Consider the following 15,393-nt stretch of genomic DNA (forward strand, 5'->3'; position numbering starts at 1 on the left):
GAGGTCTCAACTGGGAGAATCTGTGTTCAAAGGCATCGTCAAGGGCAGCAAGATGAGCAGCCTAGTCAAGTGATCAGACTCTAGGCCTTATATCTTTAAGCTGTGAGTCCTCCACATTCTCAGACAATTCAGGGTGAGGATGGGGGCAAAGAAGAGGACACTGGATTTACCATTCAAGGGTAGGTGGGGAGGGGCTTGAAAAAGAAAGGGGATTAAACTGCATTTGGACCTCAAACTGGTGAAAAAGATTTTATGATGTTGATGAATTCCAGTGCTTCTAACACCAAGCATTCTCTCTTCAGTTAAAGTACAGGCTTGATACTGGGCCCACAATGCTCAAGAAATGTTCGTTGGTTGTTCTTTCGTAGAACTGCATTCTGCCACGATATTTGGAGACGGGCTAACTGAATTTTGTTTGCAACAGTTTTTAAATGTTTAAATTGATAATATGCTTTACTGTTGTCACTCATCTTCTGTTCTTTATTATTATTTTATTGAGGTCAAATTGGCTTGTAACATTGTATAAATTTCAGGTGCACATTATTATATATCAGTTTCTGTCTAGACTGCATTGTGTTCACCACCAATAGTCTAGTTTTTATCCATCACCACACATATGTGCCCCTCTTACCGCTTTTACCCTCCCCCAACCTCTTTCTCCTCTGGTAACCACTAATCTGTTCTCTTTATTAATGTATTTATCTTCTACATGTGAGTGAAATCATACAGTACTTGTCTTTCTCTGTCCGGCTTATTTCACTTAGCGTAATACTCTCAAGGTCCATCTGTGTTGTCGCAAATGGCACAATTTTGTCTTTTTTATGGCTGAGTAGTATTCCATTGTATCATCTTCCTTGTTTTTCATCTCCTGCCTTAGTCTTGGAAAAAATATTTTATGAGTAAATGTTCTGCTGGATGACTTCATATAGGTGTTCCATGAAGAAAGAAGTGGCCAAAGCAGGGAAAGCCACAGCAATAAAAGCTATAATATGAAGTAGGTATTCACAAGATGAGTCCATAGCTCTCCCTGCATGACCCAGGTGGTACAGGATGGGGGGGGGTAGCAGTCTGCTGTTGCTCCCCACATCCAACCTCACTACATATGCATCCACAAGCAGGGCCAACACCAGCCCACAATACCCCTCTGGTACATATTAAACAAAGAGGCCTTTCCCCAGAGGGCCTAGTACTTTGCTAGGGCCCATGGCTTAGGGATCAGAACACAGGCTGAATTTCATCCCCCAATGATTCCCTCTGCTGAGGGGCCTCATATGTGGCTAACCTGTACAATCATACAGGAGACCTAGCCCTCAAGCTATCTCTCCGTGAATGGCCTTCCCTGGACTTCCGGGCCTCCCTTGGGCTCATTATGGACACCTGGGGTTCAGAGCCATGGGGCTCCCAGCTCCCTCATTTCTAATCTGTGTGATTTGGGGCTCATCAGTTAGTCTTTCTGAGTTACTTTCCCCTTTGATAAAGTGGGGATAGGATTGCCTCTCTCACAGGGCTTTTGTGAGGGAAATGTGATTCCCACTGAGCAATAATCTGGATATTCGAGGCCCACCCCCTCATGTTTCTGATGACAATTCCATTTTACAAGATTGAGTATTATGAGATCATTCTAAACCTTTGAGCTGGAAGGAGATTTAAGTCAGTAGGGATGATTGGACACAGGTAGTCAGCCCATACTGACGGCAGGACTTTTCTGCAGGTGCCCAGCAGAGACCTCCCAGGTCCTCCTGCCACAGGCTTCATCACTGCTTCTGCCCACATGTGGCAGGGACAGGCCAGTGGTCCCAACTGAGAGCCTCCAAAGCAAGGCCAGGAGTTTGCTCCTCCCAGATTCCCCAACACTCAACACACCCCATGGGCTTGTCACCAAGCAGGCCCTCAGGAAAGTCTGTAGTTCTGGGCTGGGCTGCAGTGGAGCGTTGTCCACTTTGGCAATTGTCAATATTCCTTCACTGTGCTGAAGATCCTACTGTCAGTTTGGAAATTTTCTCAAAAGATTTAGATGGTGCCTCTTCTTGGACTTTCATGAGTTGTGTGAACACAGCAACCTTCCTCATCTTTGTCCAGCCCATTGCTCCTAGACCATGGCCTGTACAGTCCAAGAAGACAATGATCCAAGAGAAAGTGCCAAGGCATACTCGGTTCTGGCAAATTCTTGTATTTAGAGTTCAAACTCTCACTTAACATCCCAACAAGAATAAAAAAAGACCTGGTGCCCAGAGAGGAGTCAAGGGAATGGCTTCATGTGTGATTTGAGGACACAGGCATCTGGGAGGGCGGCCTGGGAGAGTCTTCCTGGACCCAGCTGTGAGGAGCGTCTGGGGCCACATCGTGAGCCTGACTTTCCAAGGCACCAGCTTCCTCCTAAAAGGCAAGGTTATAGAGTAGAATGTTTGAGATGTGGGCTGTCCAATGAGGCTGATTGCGTTAGCCAGACTGAGGGTAACATGTCCCTGTGCAAGAAACTTAACACCCTGGACCTTCGTTTCATCAGTCCCAGAAGTACCACACAAATATGTGCTTTTACCCAGCTGATAATAAAACTGAGTGTTTACGTAATGCTTAATTTTCCCCCAAGGAGGTTTTTAAATTATCACAATATCTGAAATGTTTGTTCTGTTTGTGCGTGTTTTATGACCTCTATCTGTGGTAAAAATCAATACACAAATACTTTTAAATTCTAAAATAAATGAGTGTAAGTTACCTGATTTTTGTTTGTTCCATAGACGGCCATCTGGAGTCAACACACATTTACTCCAGAGTCTGCCCTTGGTCAGGAACTGAAGAGGTCACAGTTCTGAATTCAGATCAGGCCCCATAAATTCGAGCCTGCAGTCTTCCCCTGGCACACCTTGGCACTTATTTTCTAAACTACATTGTTAAGTCAAAGATTTCAAGGCATTCATCCTTCTTTACTTTCTATCTCAGCTTTTTGATATTTTAGACATTTTCCACCAGGGGGGAGAATAAAAATATTAAAGACAAAACAAAAGAACTTTCTAGTGAGGAGGCCAGTCTGTGGTTTGGGTCTTGAAGAAAAAATCACGAAATCTGAGTGTACTTCCTATTTGAGCATTGATTGTCTACATGGAAATGGCAAATCTTTCATACCAGGGCAAACTTTTTCTTTAAAGGGCCAGATGGGAAATATTTTAGGATTTGTGGGCTATACAGTCTCTGTCTCAATTATGCAACTCTGTTGGTGTAGCAAAAGGCAGCCATAGATGATGCTATAATGAATGGATATGGCTCTGTTCCAATAAAACCATTCACCAAAATAGGCAGCAGGTCAGATTTCGCCCAAGCTATAGTTTGCAGACCCCTGCCTCATGCCATCTGTGCCTCTGAGTATGAAAATGGACATACTAAAATCTTCCCTTAGAGCTGAAGCTAGCTATAACTAAACATCCATCCTAGCTCCTGTTCAACCCCAAGGTTATGTCTCAGGAAGAGGCCTGGGGGTGGGAGGACAAAGAGTGAGACCAAGTCAGGCCAAACTCCTACAATAAGACCAGGGTGGTCCAACTGTCCACCTCTAGTGCAATGCCTGGCACACAATTGATACTTCCTTTGTTTTGTGAATAAATAATGATTTAATTAATTGGTTGCTTCCTGGGAATGTGAGTTTGCTGTTTAGTTGACCCAGAGCACCCTCGATCTCCAGCTCAGTCACCAGCTTCAACAGCTTATCCCACAATCAACCTTCTTGCCAAAGTCAGTAGTGAGAGCAGTTATCTGGGGCCATTACCTGATCAATTCAAAAGGCAAACACAAACTGCTTTGGGAACCAGGGTGTCCCAGACACACTGAATTTCCTGACATTTCTGCAGTTATTCTTTCCCATAATGAGCCTTCTGCCATCCCTTGGGGCCAGTGGCAGTTGGGGAATCAGTGACTATTTGATGCTGATGGTTTCTAAATGGATGGAGGGTCTGCCTGCATCTGACTATCTTAGAACACCTTGTTCTTGTTGTCCCCACTGGTCAGTCCTGGACTGTTGGTGCCTCAGCCAGGTTTGGAGCTGAGCAGAAAAGGCCACTGAGCAAAAGGAAGAGGTACCTCACTGTCTCCCATGACTCCTCCATCACTTTTGTCTGAAAGGGATGTCTAGCTTGAGGGCTGGTGGGGCAGACAGATTTCCGACTCTGCTCCATACTTCTAATATTACTTGCTGCCATGACTTATCATCTGTGACTTGACATGTTCTCCACACAGAGGCATGTTGTACACATTAAGACATGCTTCCTGCATTAGGAGTCTTTCCTAGATTGAGGATATTTTCCTGGTGCAGAATTGAAGACGGAATTGAGATATTCAGATTGACCCTAATATTTTGGGGTCTAGAGTAGGTTTGGAACATTTTCTTCCCTTTGAGGGTCTACTTCAGTTCTAAAGAGCAGCAGCATTTGTAACGAGGGCTTGATCTGGTTCAGGACATGCTACAAGGAGGGCGTGCTATCCCTGCAGTGGATGACTGTTGCCTCCCTCACCAACCCTGGCCTAAGCCTGCCTTTCTCCTTCCCCTTGCACATGGGGAGAGGCTGTGCGCTGGAGCTCACGGCTCACCTGGAACGCCTCTGGTTGCTGAAGGGCTGGACGGAGCCTCTGAGACAACCTGATGGATCATCTCATAAACAGAGCCCGCAGGAAGGAAAAGAAAATTATGCCAGCAGAATGCACTTATGAGAAATAGATACGTGTGGTGCAGGGAGAAATGCTTTGATATTAAAATTTTTTGTAACTTAAAAAGGCATGAAAAATGATACCGACCACTAACTAATCAACATTCCTCTGCGAATGCAGCTTCAGTTCCTAACCAAAAACACATCCCTGCTATTGTCTTGTCTGGATCCAGATGCAAACATGATTAATTAAGTTTCAGGCGAGGAGTGGGAGGGGGGATGGCCGGGACGGATGGCTTGCTGAGGATCATTTTTATACACAGGCCTGGGGAGAATCCCTAAGGCTGTGTGCCTTCCCCCATGTGGCGGGGATTGCCTTCCATGCACTGACAGCCCAAGGGTGTGTGAGTGAGTTGCACCCAGACCAGAGAGGCTCCAAGGAGAGTTTCTACAGGCAGCAAGGAGAGGCTCTTGGTACGCTCCTTGCACTGCCCAGTGCAGCATGACAGAGTGGCAAGAGAGTACGAGATGTCTTGTCGGGAGACCTGGCTCCGCTCCCCACACTGCTGCCAAGTAGTTTGGGACCTTGAGTAAGCTGCCTCAGTTTCTGCATTTGTAAAATAAAAGGTTGGATTAAATGTTCCTTAAAGTCTCTTCCGTTTCAGACTTTTTAGTGCCTGAGGTCCCTCACTCATAGCAGGTGTTTATAAATTGATTACCAAGGCTGTCAGCAATTGTCACCTTTGGGCAAAGGAACCTGCTGATGGTGGGGCTGTGAAGTGTCCCAGGGGGGCGTCTCAGCTGCAGGTGGCTGAAGTGCAGAGATCTGAGCTGCACATCCGAGGCCCAGCCGACCTACCTTCTGATCCGTGCTCCACCACACTCAGCCTGGTGACAAGGAAGGAGACAGCTGATTGCTCTGCACCTCACTGTCCCCATTAGAACACAGAAACACCAGGCCAACTTACCTGAGGTATCATGAAGCTGAGCAGTGGCACTCTGTTCTGTTCTTATGCTAGCTGGTCAGAGAGGACAGTGATGGTACACAGAGTCGTGCCTTCTCCAGGAGTCTGCTCCCCACTAGGAGCCCCAGGTCACTGTACACTGTAATTGAGTGGTTAAGGGGGCAGGATCCAGAGTCAGACTGTCTGCATTCAGATCACCTCCCCAGCATCCTAACCATTAGGCAAATTACAAACCTCCTTTAGGTTTTGTTGACCTCATCTGTAAAGTGGGAATAATAGTCATAGAACATACCTCATAAGGTTGTTGTGAATATCAAGTAAGTTAAAATATACAAAATGCTTATATTCATGGCTGGCACATTTGCTAAGTGCTAAATAAATGTTAGTATTATTATTGAGGGCCCCTCTCCAACTTTGGGTGCCCATCAAGTGTCCCTTTCATATGCACTTAGTTGTGTCTTCTCCCAGAAGGGAGTAAATGGAGCTGCCTAAACCTTTAGCTGCACAGAGTAGGCTCATTCATTCATTCAGCAGACATCACTGAGTGCGCACAACGTACCAGGCCCTTAGCTGGGTTTTGGGGAGACTATGTTACCTGGAGCTTTCAGCTTGAGGGCGCCCTGGGCTCACCAGAACAGCACACAGCACACGTTTTCCATGCATGGTGAGCAGGAACAAGCTTGTGCATGGGTGAGAGAGTTTTATTAGGCCTGCTGGACCCCACCATGGTGCTGGTGCCAGGTATAACACCAAAAGCTTCCCATCAGACTTTAAGGCCCTGGTGTGGGGATCTGAATCAGAGCCAAGACTAGGGTTTAGTGAGCTATTTTATTGGGGGTTTTACTGCCTCCTTCTAAAGCCAACTGATTCCACTAGTATTTACCCCCTCTTGATGTCAGCTGAGAATGACCAATTTTTTAGGTAACTAGCAACACCCTCTCAAACATTAGAATGATGAACTGCTCAGTTCAAGGTCTATAATTCTCAATTCCAGAGGAAAGAAGATGGCTTTTACATATGCATTTCGTTCCTGGGAGCATCTATGAAACATGCAGCATTCTCTTACCTAGCTGGGAAATCACTTTAAAAATATCATCTCTAATCCATCTTCATGTTTTCAAGAGTGAGTTGATTATTCCCATTTCCCAGATGGAGCAACTGAGAGCAGAGTCAGGAGTTAGCTTGCCCAGGGACCCAGAGCCACAGAGGGAGTTGGTGGTGGGGCCAAGAATGAGTTCTTATTTCCTGCCTCACAGTCCATGGGAACCTGGGAGTGACCTTTCTGGGCAACGTTAGAAACATGAACATGTGAAATGGAGAATTTAGACTGCAATCCCCTGGACCAGGTCCAGCACTCTAAAGTGAGTGTCCTGCTCCTGTGAAACACATTCTAAGAATTATTTACTGTTCTGAAAGTAATTTAAGGTGAAGCAGATCTTCCATGGAGGTTCCAGGTGAATCCAAGCCCCATGGACAATGACTTTGGATTCATGTCGACAAAGACTTAATCCCTACAATGTATAGGGCACTGCTCTGCTGGATTTTTCACAAGGAACAAGAGGGGAAGGAATTTCTCTTGGAGGAAGCATGCAGATGACTACAGAAATGACACTTTGGTCCCCAGCCTGTGTATGAACCAGCTCTGCATCTGCGTGTCCCATGCTCCGCCTAACCTCTCAGGAAGCCTGAGGCTGTAATGCTGCCTCCCGTGGCTGCCGGGCCTCCTATCCTCATTCTCTCCCGGGCTGCTCCCACTCTGCTCCAATTTCAAATGGCTCCTCATTTCAGGCTGCTTCTCAGGCTGTGGGACTTGGCCTTAGTGTTTGTGCTGGGTTTCCCTGCTTTCTGTTCTCAAGGCCTTGGGTTTTGACTCACCCCTACACACACACACACACACACACACACACTCCCAGGGATCTGAGCCTTCATTTTCCTCCCTCACACCACACCCCAGCACTGAGTGGCTTGTCTGGGTGCCCAGAACTTGGGCCTGGGGCATGTACAGGGCAGGAGAGGGACCCCCAAGCTCTGAAGTACAGAGTCTTGATATGAGGGCACCCCCTCACTGGCTCAAGACCTCAAGCTGACCTCTTGCTTATCTCTCTGACTTAAGGTCCCCCATTAGAACTTGAGCATCCCTGAGCTCGCCTGTGCCCCTCTGGGAGCGGCTGTGTTCTCGGCATGTGCAGGTCTGTGTCTGCACAGACTCTGAGCCTCCTAGGTCTTAAGAGAGCCCAGCTCCCTCTCACCAACTAGAGGTAATTAACTTCTCTGGGGCTCTATTTTCTTTTGAGTAAATTAGCAATACCTTCTGTATGTGAGTGTACTGAGACTCCAGCAATATGGTAAAGATCTTCCTACACTCTCTTTAGTACAGAAACGCTGTGTGGTAGGCTCAGTCCCCATTTCATGGATAATAAAACTGGGTGGCTCAGGGACATTGTGTAAAAACTCCATTTATTCAGCTACTAAGTGACTGAATGACAACTGAAAAGACTAGAATGGAAACCCATATCGGTTTGATATGATCTAAGACTGGCATATCATTCAAAAACAAGAATGATATTGTTGCTGTTTTCAAAGAATTTATAATTTACTAGAGAGTATGAGAGAAGAACTGGTTGGGTTTCTCAAAAAAAGAAGGAAGAAAAATACCTCTTTGCCATATGTATATATGAAAACTGGCACAAGCTTGCAGACATTCTTTCTAGACATAACTGTATTGGTAGAAGGTGGATTTAAAAGAGGATAGAGATATGGTAAGTATTTGAAGGATTTTAGTTCCATGGTGGACAGAAGGAAAATATTTACAGATATTGAGAAATGTTTGCTTGCCTTTCCAACGTAGGAGACAGAAAACTCCATAAACAGACTTTGCCTCGGGTGGATGGGAAGGAAGCACCCACGGAGACAGGCAGGATTTACAAGCGTATTGTATTAGTCAGTTCAAGCTGCCATAACAAAATACCATAGACTGGGTTAACAACAGAAATTTATTCTCTCCCAGTTCTGGAGGCGAAAAGTCCGAGATCAAAGTGCTGGCATGGTCAATTTCTCACGAGGACTCTCTTTCTGGCTCGTAGACAACCACCTCCTCACTGTGCCGTTACATAGCAGGGAAAGAGAGAAAGAGAGAGAATAAGCTCTCTGAGGTCTCTTTTTTTATAAGGTCACTAATCGCCACCACCACTCCCCACCCCCACCCTGTGACCTCATCTAAACCTAATTATATCTGAAAGGCCCCATCTCCAAATACCAACACATTGGGGGGCAGAGCTTCAACATATGAATTTCAGAGGACACAATTCAGTTCATAGCAGGCATATAAAATTATTTTGTCAAATATCAGATCAAAGCTAAGTTTCTCTAAGTTTGGATTGCTTAGACTGGAATTAAATGAGTTAGTACAAGGAAAGCGCTCAGAACTGTGCCAGATCCATATATGGACTACATCAGGTTCTGCTATTATTATTGGAATCCTATTTGATATAGCTTTAAACACCAGACATTCACAAGACTATTCTTGTAAATTACCTATTTATGTTGGCATCATTAACAGCTTTTCTTTCAACATCTGTAACCACTTGAGTAATCTTATCAGGATTTGTGGGAAGACAGTTGACTTTTCTCTTCCCACTTTATTTGCACAACCTTCAATAGGAAGATAACTTAGTTGTGTGGAGGATTTGGTGAAACTATATGAGATTTTAATGGTCTTTACAGATACTAAACCACCTTCAGAAATATTACCTGAGGTAATTTTTGTAGTCACCTTGAAAGAAAAGTATTATTATGATCCTTGTCCCTAATTTGAAATGAGAAAACCTTGGCTCAAATGGATTAAGTACTCAAGGTCACCTAGCAATGAATAGACAGTGTCTGGACTACACCCAGGTCATCTCACGTCAAGGCCAATGCTCTTCTGCTTAATTCACAGGTACCTTTTTAGAACAAACAAAATTCCTCCTCTTCAGCATTACTGGGACAGCATGAACTTTACTGGAACAAAGATCAACCAGCAGCAGAAGCAGTGACAGCAAACTGAGTTTGGAATAACATGTGTGGTAGTAATGGACATGTTCCCTCACACATAACCTCACGTATATTGTTCACTTGAACCCTAAATAGCTTCCTGTAAGGAAAATACTGAAGAAACTGGGAGCAAAAAGTCTTTGGCTTCAGAAGGAATTATCCAGGCATAAGACAGAAAAAATATGAACGAAGCTGTGAGCAGGCAGCATCCATTTTTCCTGTCTTCCTTCCATCTGCATCCTCCTCCACTTCCAAACCAACAGATGAAGCCCTCTAAGCTGAGTGGAGAGGAGAGTTGAAGAGGAAATAAAAGTATTAGGAACAGCATAGAAGTTGTGCATCCTTCCAATCTGTCCCCTCCTCATAGCCAAATCACAGATGTAAGTGTGTGTGGTAGGGGTACACAAAGGAACCCCTTTTAAATTTGGAGATCTGAGAATGGATAAGACCTATGTTGCTACCTGCGTGAAGTCCAGAGAGACCCCTAGCCTGACCCATTGTTTTGTATCAACTGTAGAAATGGTGGCATGACATAATGGAGTCAGAGGCTACCCTGAGTTTCCTGCACCCCCGAAGGGATGAGATTGCCACCTGAAAACATCCAAGGCTCTGAATGAGACACAAAAGATATCTGGGACAGAGCAAGCCCCTGGGGCCTTGGGACCAGCACAAGCAAACACCACCTCAGAAGGACGCAGCTCCTGAACAGGACTGCTGATGGTCTGGGAGGATGCAGCTGCATCTCAGAGGGCTGCTGGTGTGCAGGAGGGTATCTTGGGTGGATCTAGGACAGGGTACATCTGAAGCAGCAGGTCCTCAGAGCACCAAGGCAAACCAAGGCTGGCAAAGTGGGCAGTGGGATATAATTAGACCTTCTGTTTTTTGAGCCTTATAAAACTGTTCTGTCTTTTAATAGGGATGAGCAGGCAGTGTAGGCTGAGATGGCTTCATGCCCTGGTGAGCAAATGAGACTATTAAACTTTTGAGATGCATATCCCTTAAAAGATCTGAAAGGCCTGCAGTTCTTTCTTTGCTCATTAAAAGATGTTTGCTCATTAACCTATGTGACTTCAGACTTTGGACAGTGTGGGGATATGGGAGAGGTATGCTGGAAGACTCCTTGTGCTGGGGGAGGAAGGATAGTACAGGCAGAAGAATATCCTTTGCTCTCAAATCTCTGCCCCTCTGTAAACACATAGCCAGCCAGCACTCCTGGTTTCCTGTCAGATGGCTCATGGCATTGGAGGAAGAAAGGATTCTTCATCTGAACAAGGAACAGGAAACAGAAAATTATTGCCCTGATTGAATGAAGCCTCGGGGCTTAGATTTTCATCACATAGCTAACGGTTGGCAGTGGGGGGAAAAGGATTATTCCAAAAGAGATTTTAGGAAGGTGAGGAAACAGAATGGTACTGCTAATCCCTCTGATCCACTGACCGTTTTCCAAACAGGAACCAGGACACTTTCCTCAAGATCTGTAACCATATACTTTGGAAAATTAGAAAGAAAATAAAAAGGCGAATGAAGGGAGGAAGAGGAGAGTGGCAGAAAGAGATGAGGCAGATCCATTTATGAGTGGTTTTTATTCGTACACAAAATTATCTATATCACCAATTCAGGGTACCTTTATGGCTATATCTCTATTAATTTTCCAAAAGCTCATGTATGTTGCATTACCAGGGAGTCCAGAACCTCACTTTTTAATCCTCCTCCAGCATCTCACTCACATCTTCAGATTGTCCCAGAGTTCCAGGAACTTACCCAGTTGCAAGGAGGTTTATAGTTATCTTCCAGAGAGAGAACTGAGCATCCACCACAATCACTGTTGGCCCTGCATGTCTCTTTTTTTTTTTTTTTTAAAGATTTTATTTTTTCCTTTTTTCTCCCCAAAGCCCCCCGGTACATAGTTGTGTATTCTTCGTTGTGGGTTCCTCTAGTTGTGTCATGTGGGACGCTGCCTCAGCGTGGTCTGACGAGCAGTGCCATGTCCGCGCCCAGGATTCGAACCGACGAAACACTGGTCCGCCTGCAGCAGAGCGCACGAACTTAACCACTCGGCCACGGGGCCAGCCCCGGCCCTGCATGTCTTGATAGTTACTCTTGACTTCTGATGTTGTGATGACCCTACTCAGATCACTATAGTCCTCTGCGCGAAGATTACAACTCTTTTTTTTTTTTTTTTTTAGGAAGATTAGCCCTGAGCTAACTACTGCCAGTCCTCCACTTTTTGCTGAGGAAGCCTGGCCCTGAGCTAACATCCGTGCCCATCTTCCTCTACTTTTTTATATGTGGGACGCCTACCACAGTATGGTGTGCCAAGTGGTGCCATGTCCGCACCCGGGATCAGAACCTGCTAACCCTGGGCCACCAAGAAGTGGAACATGTGCACTTAACTGCTGCGTCACTGGGCCAACGGGATTACAACTCTTTTGGACTCACATTTCCTTGCTCAGCCTTCAATCTCCAGAGCATAAACATTGGTGTGTAGGTGGTCGTGCTGGAGGAGCCCCCTGCAGGAAGCTTACTACACTGTGCCCAAACCTACCCTTCCCTACTCTGCTAGATTGCATCATCGGTCCTGATTTTCGACCCCTCCCTACCTACATCCATGTCCTTTGCCATGTATGTTTGGAGTTTCCCCACTAAAGGACAAAGTATATTCCCCTGCCCTCTTAATTTGGATTTGTCCGTGTGACTCGGCTTAGCCAATAGAAAAAGGAGGAAGTGACAGTGTGTCAATTCTAAGTCTAGGCCTTAAGAAACTTTATGTATTTTCACTTGTTGAGCCACCGCAGCCAAGGCCAGCCTAGATTAGCTGAGCTCCAACAGACATATATGTACGTGAGCAAGCCTGTGGGAGATCAGCAGGTCCGTGTAGCTGAGCCCAGCAGAGATCACTAACCCTCAGTTGACTAGCAGACTCCTGAGCTAAAGAGTGCATATTGGTTTTACTACCAATATTTTGTGGTTGTTTGTTATGCAGCCTTAGTGTAGTCATTGTTAACTGACTCATGAACCTCTGTGTTAAGCTCAGGCCGTCAACATCAATTCTCCATTTCCTCAAGATAATTTCATTTTCAAGGATTTCATAGATCTTTCCTGTCCCTGGCCTTGGTGGCTAGCCTGGTCCATCTCCAGTGGATCACCATAACTTTGATCCTTGGGACAGAGGGTTGAGATCTCAAGCTCTGTTTTCCCAGAAAGCCCCTGGGATCCTTTTGCAAATAATTCCTAGTCCCTTGCTCGGGCTTCCCTTCCTGAGGAGACAGGCAGTTTTATGAAGGCTCGAAAAACAGAGGGTCTAATTATATTCTCCTCCAGGAAAATTATAACCTGATCAGCCAACTCTTATGTAACTCACAGAGATTCCTCAGGATCTGCCTTTACAGAGCCCTGAAAGCTTCTCTGGCTGGAAAAAAAGTGTCTACAGTACACTGTATTGTTTAAACCTAAGTCTTGGAGTGACATCCTATTATACATATAATTATAGGGCAATAATTTTATGAACTAGTTTTACATTCAAGAGAGCTGAAGCATAGAAAGGTAGATATATTTATCTCTCCACATTCAAACACCTGAGGAAAGACAGCACCTGGATCAGAACTAAAATCTTCAAGTTCTCCATTCAGGTTTCTTGACACTTTAACCATGTTGGGGTGTCTGAGGGAGTCCAATAAATAGCAACCCTCTTTCCTGCCCACATTCTGTACAAATTGACAAATAAAACAAAAGACTGGCAAATTGAGACAAAAATACCCTTTGTTTCTAATAGAGGCCAGGTTGGAGGATGTGGCTGTCTGTTAGCCAAGTATACCTGCCAACATGGATGCCACTGAGGAACAAGACCTCTCCCCTAGCAGAGCAGAACAGAATGCTTTCTCTCTGTGAGCAACTCATTCTTAGAGGAAGAAGGACGGAGCTGAGCTGAACATGCCTGGATGTATCAGTCAGTTAAGATATTCTACCTGTCCCTGGGGAAGTATGAGTAACGGAGAGGAAGAGGCCAGGAGTTACACTAAATGAGCTCCCTTTAACAAATGGAAACATCAAGAGTTAGGCAAAAATATTCCTACAATACACCATATTTATTTAATATCAATCTAAGTTAGGCTTCATTAGAAAAGCCCCAGTCCTATTCCATAAAGCCAGATAGATATGTCTACTCTCTCTATGTTAACAAAGACAATGATAATTTTTCAAGCCTTAAACAAACTGAGGTACTATGAAGTGGAGTGAGGTGGGGTATATACTGAACCATCCTGAAATCATATCACATATTCAAATGTCAGTCCTGCCTCTCTATAAAGTTGACCTGGCTAACCCTGACATAAGGAAAATCCTCTGCATCTCATCAATTTGCTACCTAACAAGAGTTTATCTTAATTCTAATAAAGTTGTCATTTCCCATCCCATCCTCACCTTCAGATGCAGAATGTTCTTCTAGGCCCAGACTGGTTCATCTTCTAGAAAAATCATCTGTTAGAAGTATCTGGATCTTAAATAGGTTGCCATCTTAGCATATTCCTAATACATTACCTATCCCAGCTGCTTATTAGCTCCTTGCAGCCAGTGCACAATGCACAATGCAGGCTTAAAGAATAAGAAGTGATAGATGGATTCTCCTAACCATGGCAGCACAGATTAGCGAATGCCAAAGCCTTTTATAAAGTAGGTGGAGAGCAGGAATGGTTCTCATCATATCCTGTCTCCACCATCTTGATTCATCTACAGTGAAAAAGGAGGAGGGTATGGTGTGGAAATGTGTGTGTGTGTGTATGTGTGTGCACATGTGTGTGTGTTTCAAATTGCATTTTTTGGCTACATCTCCAGCAAGATGATTAAAGAACTTTAGCTCTTTGCAACCAGCTCAGCCAAAAGTTTGACTATGCTTCGCTTTCCCAATATGGTTCTCATTTGCTTTCAACCTCATTCATTTCTTATTTGTCTCTCAGAGAAAAAGGCAGCAAGAAAAATCAACCTTGGTCTTCGTTAATTAAGGCCTACATTCTTGCTGGTATATTTCAAGAAGACAATCGATTCCTTTTGCCCCAGTCTCCCCGGAACTTTATAATGTGGTTCTATGCATTCGTCAGGGCTCCTTGCAGCTTTGAGGCCTCTCCGGGTTTGGTGGTCCTTGAATTCGTTTTCATATGGAATTGTGGACATTGTATTAGTTTATAAAACTAATATTTCTCTGCAGAGCTCCAGCAAGCAACTACTAGAAAAATCTCATAAATCTTCAGTGGGAAGAAGAAAGAAGCAAGGATTTTTTTTTTAAAGATTGGCCTTGAGCTAATATCTGTTGCCAATCTTCCTTTTTTTTCTTCTTCTGCTTACCCCCAAAGCCCCTCACTACATAGTTGTATATTCTAGCTGTAGGTCCTTCTAGTTCCGCTATGTGGGATGCCGCCTCAGCATGGCTTGATGAGCGGTGCTAGGTCCATGCCCAGGATCTGAACCAGCGAAACCCTGGGCCACCAAAGCAGAGAGCGTGAACTTAACCACTCGGCCATGGGGTGGCCCACAGAAGCAAGGATTTTTTATCTGACTTTGTGATTTTTATGATTAACAAAAAGAAAAAGGTAAGCACTAGATCTCTCCCCTGACCCCCATCAAACATTCTCGTTCTGATTCCTTGTTTACTTGGTATGTGAGGTCCTGACTCATCTTAAGGTCAGTCTCATTTTTCATGATAAACAAATGTAAAAGCAGGGAACTTCAGGGTTATTTTCCAGAATGTGGAACCAGACAGAGTCAGGAAG

The 15,393-nt window shown here is 44.7% G+C and overlaps 1 long non-coding RNA gene across 1 annotated transcript in view; it reads right to left on the bottom strand.

The window, feature by feature from the left end:
• Positions 1-461: 461 nt before the first annotated feature.
• The window catches only part of LOC106835308 (uncharacterized), an 84,094-nt gene continuing 69,162 nt past the window's right edge, over positions 462-15,393 (bottom strand). The window contains exons 2-4 of the long non-coding RNA XR_011494943.1: positions 8,435-8,697; positions 5,603-5,738; positions 462-2,376 (exon numbers count right to left, since the gene is read on the bottom strand). This is a non-coding gene — a long non-coding RNA (uncharacterized lncRNA). The remainder of the gene's footprint in view (positions 2,377-5,602; positions 5,739-8,434; positions 8,698-15,393) is intronic.

This window comes from Equus asinus, chromosome 16, assembly GCF_041296235.1.
Source record: "Equus asinus isolate D_3611 breed Donkey chromosome 16, EquAss-T2T_v2, whole genome shotgun sequence".
Taxonomy (NCBI): domain Eukaryota; kingdom Metazoa; phylum Chordata; class Mammalia; order Perissodactyla; family Equidae; genus Equus; species Equus asinus.